Source organism: Triticum aestivum, chromosome 6A (genome assembly GCF_018294505.1).
Source record: "Triticum aestivum cultivar Chinese Spring chromosome 6A, IWGSC CS RefSeq v2.1, whole genome shotgun sequence".
Lineage (NCBI taxonomy): Eukaryota > Viridiplantae > Streptophyta > Magnoliopsida > Poales > Poaceae > Triticum > Triticum aestivum.
Genome location: NC_057809.1, coordinates 579,202,920 through 579,209,344, shown reverse-complemented (window position 1 = coordinate 579,209,344; position 6,425 = coordinate 579,202,920). Strand labels below are relative to the sequence as shown.

The 6,425-nt window shown below is 44.9% G+C and overlaps 1 long non-coding RNA gene across 1 annotated transcript; it reads left to right on the top strand.

The window, feature by feature from the left end:
* The first annotated feature begins 1,565 nt into the window (after positions 1–1,565).
* LOC123131116 (uncharacterized) lies at positions 1,566–5,657 on the top strand. Its single transcript, XR_006464066.1, has 3 exons — positions 1,566–1,850; positions 1,951–5,239; positions 5,347–5,657. It is a non-coding gene; the product is annotated as an uncharacterized lncRNA (long non-coding RNA).
* The last annotated feature ends 768 nt before the right edge of the window (positions 5,658–6,425 follow it).

Genomic DNA, 6,425 nt, shown 5'->3' with positions numbered 1-6,425 from the left:
GCGTAGTCTTCGATAGGACTAGCTATCCCCCTCTTATTCTGGCATTCCGTAGTTCAGTCCACAGATACTACCCGTTTCATTGTTACCAATGCATATGTGGTGTAGATCCTTACTTGCTAGTACTTTGGATGACTACTCACGGTTGCTTTGCTCCCTCTTTTCCCCCTTTCCATTCTTCTCGGACATCGCAACCACATGTAGGAGCCTAGGAGCCAGACGCCACTGTCGATGATGACCCCTACTACACCAAGGGTGCCTACTACTACGTGCAGGCCGCCGACAACCAGGAGTAGTTTAGGATGATCCCAGGCAGGAGGCATGCGCCTTTTTCGATCTGTATCCCAGTTTGTGCTAGCCATCTTATGGCATCTTGTTTAACTTATGTCTGTACTTAGATATTGTTGCTTCCGCTGACTCGTTTGTATTCGAGCCCTCGAGGCCCCTGGCTTGTAATATAAAACTTGTATTATTTTAATTTGTGTTTAGAGTTGTGTTGTGATATCTTCCCGTGAGTCCCTGATCTTGGTCGTACACATTTGCGTGTATGATTAGTGTACGGTCAAATCAGGGGCGCCACAGGTACAACACACTACACGAACGCAAGGAGGCGTGAACATGGCACCCGGAGCAGAGAGATAGGGGATGCTCGGCCCAAAGAGAGGAAACTACACAGCTAAGCGCACGAAGCCCCGGACAAGTGAGTCAAACCAAATAAGCAAGACATCCAAGTTTGATTTTAGACAAATCTAATATGCTAAGTGAAATGAACAGAGGTAGTATTTCATGTGTATACATGACCATGGTTCAAGAGTAAACATTGGCAATTGACCTGCCACCAAAATTTGGCAGCTATAGGGATCTCAAAAGATGAAAATGAAATTATGTGGACCTTTCAATAAAAATAGTGGTATATGTGAGGGGTTGAAAAGATGGCGAGTGAAATCCGAAATTTTGGATCTCAAAATATGAAAATGAGAACTATGAGGACCTTTCTGTAAAACTAGTATAACTCGTGAGGGGCTAAAAACAAGAGTAAAAATTGGTTGTTGACCTGCCACCCAAAATTTGGCAGGCATAAGGATCTCAAAAGACAGAAATAAAATTATGCAGACCTTTTAATAAAAAAAATACTAGTATACGTGAGGAGCTGAAAATATGGTGCGTGAAAATCATAAAATTTTGGATCTCAAAATAAGAACTATGAGGACCTTTCTATAAAATCAGTATAACTCGTGAGGTGCAAAAAACAAGAGTAAAATTGGCTATTGACCTGCCACCCAAAATTTGGCAGCGGCTAGGATCTCAAAAGATGGAAAATGAAACTATGTGGACCTTTTAATAAAAATTGTAGTATACATAAAATTTTGGATCTGAAAATAAGAACAATGAGGACATTCCATAAAATCAGTATAGCTTGAGGGGCAAAAAAAATGTTGTGCAATCATCAAGGTACTACATATATTAAGCATCTTTATCGGGTGTCCACAAAAGGACAGAACAAGTAGCAGCGCGCGGCTTATAAACCGGTCCTGCTCTACCTCGCTAGCCGATGTGGGACTAAACGAACTAGCCTTTTGTCCCTGGCCAGAGGAAGTGAAGCGGTCATCTCCGTCCTTCCCGTACACCCAGGATTAGCTGAGACAGCGCCCTATCACCACGCACGCCCCTGATCTGGACGGCACAGCCGAGTCCGTGGCGGCGTGGTCCTTCTCCCCAGGTCCCTGGATCCAGCCGAGATTCATCCTGGATGCATCGTCCAGCCGCTGCCCTCGATGCCTCCGCTGCGTCTCTCTCCGTGGCCCAGCCGCTGCCCTCGAGTCACCGTCCGACAGCCTCGACACCTACCGGCAGTAAGAGCCCATTTTTTCTCCCGCGTCCCCCCTCAAATTATCTCCTTCTCTCCGCGGAATCACAGGCTGAGCCATTGTTGGTGGATTTTATTTTTGTCAGGTCGGACGGGCGCGCAGCCGCACCTGTTAACATCCAATTTCACAAGAAGGTGCTCTTGCAGGTAAGCACGATGGTTCTCCGATCCGCTGTACTTTCACTCAATTTTGTTTGGACGGTGGGTAATTCCTTTCATCTAGTCTTCAATAAACCAGATCAGTTTATACACGCAGCGGACTTTCTGGACTGGCGCTATGCCGCTCTAACCTTCTCTCCTCCTCTGTTCCAACTCCCTCCTCCTCGTTCCCCCAATCTTTCCCTCGCCCTCTGATCTCTCTCTAATCCCTTGTCACATCTTCTTTCTTGTGGATCCTTTCTTATCAGCTGTCCTGCTTTGGCCCTCCCGGTCACTTGTGGTTCTGGAGGGGCGGGTTTCTAGCATAAAAAGAGAGCTTGCTCGTCCGGATGCGGACGAGCATGGGGAAAAGAGTGTTAATCAAGTCACTCAGCTCTCTTCTCGAGCGATTGCGCCAGATCCTGGGATTGAGCTCACCATGCAAGCGCTGTCCATCAGCGAACCGGCGATTGTTTATATTCAGTCTGAACAGAGGCTTGAGGAGGGTCAGGATGCAGATTTCAATTTTCTCATGAAGCTTGCTTCTACAAGAGGTCCAATCAGAGTTCTTTCGGTTTAGACTGTGCAGCACTCTATGGCTAGAGCATGGAGGGCTATTATGGTATATCGCAATTATCAAGGTATATTTTTGTGGCTCACTTCCGTTCTTTGGATGCTGTTATGTTTGTGATTACTCCTCAGCCTTGGAGCATGGGTTCGGATAACTTTCTGCTTGAATTATGGGTACTGCTATTATCAAGGCACTGCCTTGATAATAGCTGTACCCATAATTCAAAGATATATATGTGCGTGCTCTCAGTTGGCACCTCACTGCTACGACCAGTTACTTGAGATTGCGGAAGCCAGCGCTGGCCCGGATGGGCACCTCGCTGTACCCATAATTCAAAGGTATATTCAAGCAGAAAGTCAAAGTGGTGCCTTTATAGGTACAGTGCTGCTGCCAGTCACAGTTAATCCAGAGACAGCCGCTGTTCGGAGCGACAACACGGGAGTAGCACAAGTTGAAACATTGCAGGCTCTAGGACAGCAGAGCGGTGCTATTTCGGACCCGGTGCAGATGGGCGGTGCTAAACAATCTGGGCCATTTTCTTAGGAGTTGCTGGGCCCTCTGTACACGCCTAGGCAGGAGATGAATATATTGAAGCAGCGATTTAGGCCAGATTTGGGCCAACAGATTGCCCACATTACTCAACGCGTGCTGGGACCGATTGGCACTTTGGATCAGAATATCCCTGTTATCCCTCCGTCTTCAACCCTAGATGCCTCTCATCAACTTGAACTTGCAAATCCTCTTCTTTGCCCTGAAATTCCTAGTCTGTGTGTAGTGCCTGCAACTCGCATTACACAATCTTCTCCTAAATCTATCCAGGCTCCCATGGAAGACAAAAATCTCAATGGGAGTGTTACTTTTAGTCCCTCCCTCTTCTCAGGCGTTGTGCCTTCCTCGTCACCGCCTCGCTGCCCTATCCCCTCTCCCCTCAGATCCAGTCCCGAGAGGCCGTCGGACTCGCTACTTGGTGTTTGCACACGAACACGTCACCGTGTACCGTCGACGCCCGGGGTGATGCACCGCAGCTCACGTCGAAGGAGACCTTCCGGAAGCGCGGTACGCAAGCAATCCGGCGGGTGCTTTTGAAGACCCGAAACCCCACGCACCCGGGAGGAACCCCGTCAGAGCGCGCGGCGGCTATGGGCTGCCCTAGGTCGACCTGATCGCCCCTAGGGCCTCGAGGTTCGCTGCCCTGCTACAAGACAAACAGACGAAGAACGAGGAAGAAAAGAATTAGGGTTAAGGAGAAACGATAAAAGATAAAAAAGTGGTAGATGATTTGATCGATTGTGTGTTGTTCAAACGGCCGTCACCCCTTAGGTATATAAGAGGCGGCTAGACTTCCCATGCAAGGAAAAGGCTTGGATTCACGTCCAAAACCCTAGTCAAATTCGGATTGGTTTTGTCCGAACTTTTCAAAACTGTTCGGTTTAAACTGGCTGCACCTTGCGGGTAATTTTTGAGGTGGTAAACGACCTCTGATGGAAACGAGCCCAAAAGCAGTCTTGACCGCTTCGACGAGACGAATAACTTTCATGTTGGACATTTTTTGATTAGAGGTCATCTTGAGGGTCAAATCGGTCGCCCAAAACAGGCTATTATACGTCCTGACAAGGCTGTATTCTGATGGCTCTAACTTTTGCGTACGAACTCGGATTGTGATGATTTTATATGAAAATCGACCGTTTCAACGATACGAAGACAATTTGTGTAGAAACTTTTCTTATATGAGGTCGTCTTGGAGTCTTAATTGGCCGAACAATACTTTGAAAACAAAATCTTAATACTTTGAGCATAGTTTCGGCCCTTGAGATGAGGTCGGATGGCGATGGCCCAAACTTCAAAGATGTTCATGTTGACAATACGGAACTTTTTCTAGTAGATCACTTCTCCATTTGAGACCATATCAATTAAGTTTTTGACCGTGCCAAAATCTGGTGTCAACACATGCCCCCTGTTTTTGGCAAAACTTGTGTGCCGAAAAATAACTTGCACGAAGTTTGTTCTAAGAGCGATGTCAACACTTCATCGGCCATTCGTACGTGCTTAGGACGATATGTATATATTGGCCATTTAGATTAGAAACAAAAGTGAAGCTAATCGAACATATAATGATTTGGTAATACCCTTTCATGATGTAAGAAATTATATTGCATCCATGGATTAAAATAAGCCCATTGAGGGTAACCAATCATACCTGATGACGAATTTCATGGCATAGCCATCAACGGCATAGTTGAAGAATATAAATAATGTGTGGACCGAAGATGTTGAAACCTTCGGCTTGGTCCTTCATAGTTTTCACTCTTTTCCTTCTTCATCTTTGCCGCACGTCATGTAATGGATGCTTTCACATAATTCTTATTTTGAGTGGTTCCTTTAGAAACCCATGCCATGTTTCTTTCTTCAAGTTTTTGTGCACTAACTTTTTGTAATTTTTTTTTTTGCCGATAGGATAAGCCGAGTGAGCACCTCGGCTGTGATTTTGTTTGAAGTAATGAAAATTATGCTTTTACCTTGCGCACTCTCAACTTCTTCTCTTCAGATTTGACACTTCATTGACTTGCCTCATTGCCTTTCGTAGCCAATATCAACACTTTAATTGGCTCTTTGTTATTTGAGATCAAATCTGAAGTACCACAGTTATGACCATCTCTTTTCACGCGGTAAACTCGCTTGACCACCTCTTTCTTCTTCCATGAGCTCTGAACTGATTCCTTATGATTGAAATGGTCTTTGACGTGTGATTTTTCAAATGTTGATCTTCTTGAAGCTGCATAGTATTGGTGAGATGGTCTAAAATAAGATGAAGAATGTGCCCTTGTATTATACATATCCCATGATGGATATGGATTTACATGAGCATAAGGAGGTATCCATGACATTGGCATTAGCGGCCCAAAGTAAGGACATGAATATGCTGCATAGAGATTCTAGGGGTGATCTTGATGCTTCTGAACTACTTGACCGATAAGCACTTTTCTCTTCACTCTTCTTTTAGACCTTAACTGTTTTGAATCTTCATGTCTATTTAGGCAATAGCACGGGGTAAGAAAGTTATAACCAATCGGTGGATTCGTAAGCATCAGGATTTTCTCATTTCTCATGAGATTCGATTGAAGATAATAACGCTAGAACGATATGTAGCCAACCGTGCAAACACAAGATTTGTCACATTCTTCCTGCTGAATGCGAGGTTACTATTGTCCATCAGGCTTAAGTTTATCAGCAGCATGGTTTTGACGGATGGGTATGTCGAAGAGAAAAAAAGGAGTTTCAGGTGGGCAATACAGCTTCTGAACGTGCCGGGCTTCTATTTACAACATATTATGGTCATACTCCAGTAAATTTTACGACCTAGGATGTTCATTCCATGGACCTGACCGATCCATTTGACTGTGACTGCCGAAAACAGTGCTGGAGTTAGATGTTGTTGCCCTTTTCAATCTGGTTTTTTTGTAAACTTGATGAACAATTAACTCTCGTGCTTTTGTACAATTTGTAAGCTGGAGTTAGATGTTCCTGCCCTTTTTAACTCGGTTGTGACTGTCATATTTTCTTTGAAACAAGGCAAATGGCTTGCCATTCATTTAATTTAGAATGAAATATTGTAACAAATCCCAACCAAGGGAAATAACATCACTCTCGCCGGCTGCTTGAGCTCACTGTGCATTATAGAAGCCAAGTGATTATCCCCCACCAGCACCCACAAACTTATTTCGAACTAGCACATCAAATGGGCTGTAAATTTTCATAGGAAAGGCTGCATGACCGTGACAGATTTGGATTCTGACATTTGGGACCGCAAGGAAATAGCCTATCCAAGGTGGTGTCGACTTACTAGCCAGTCAA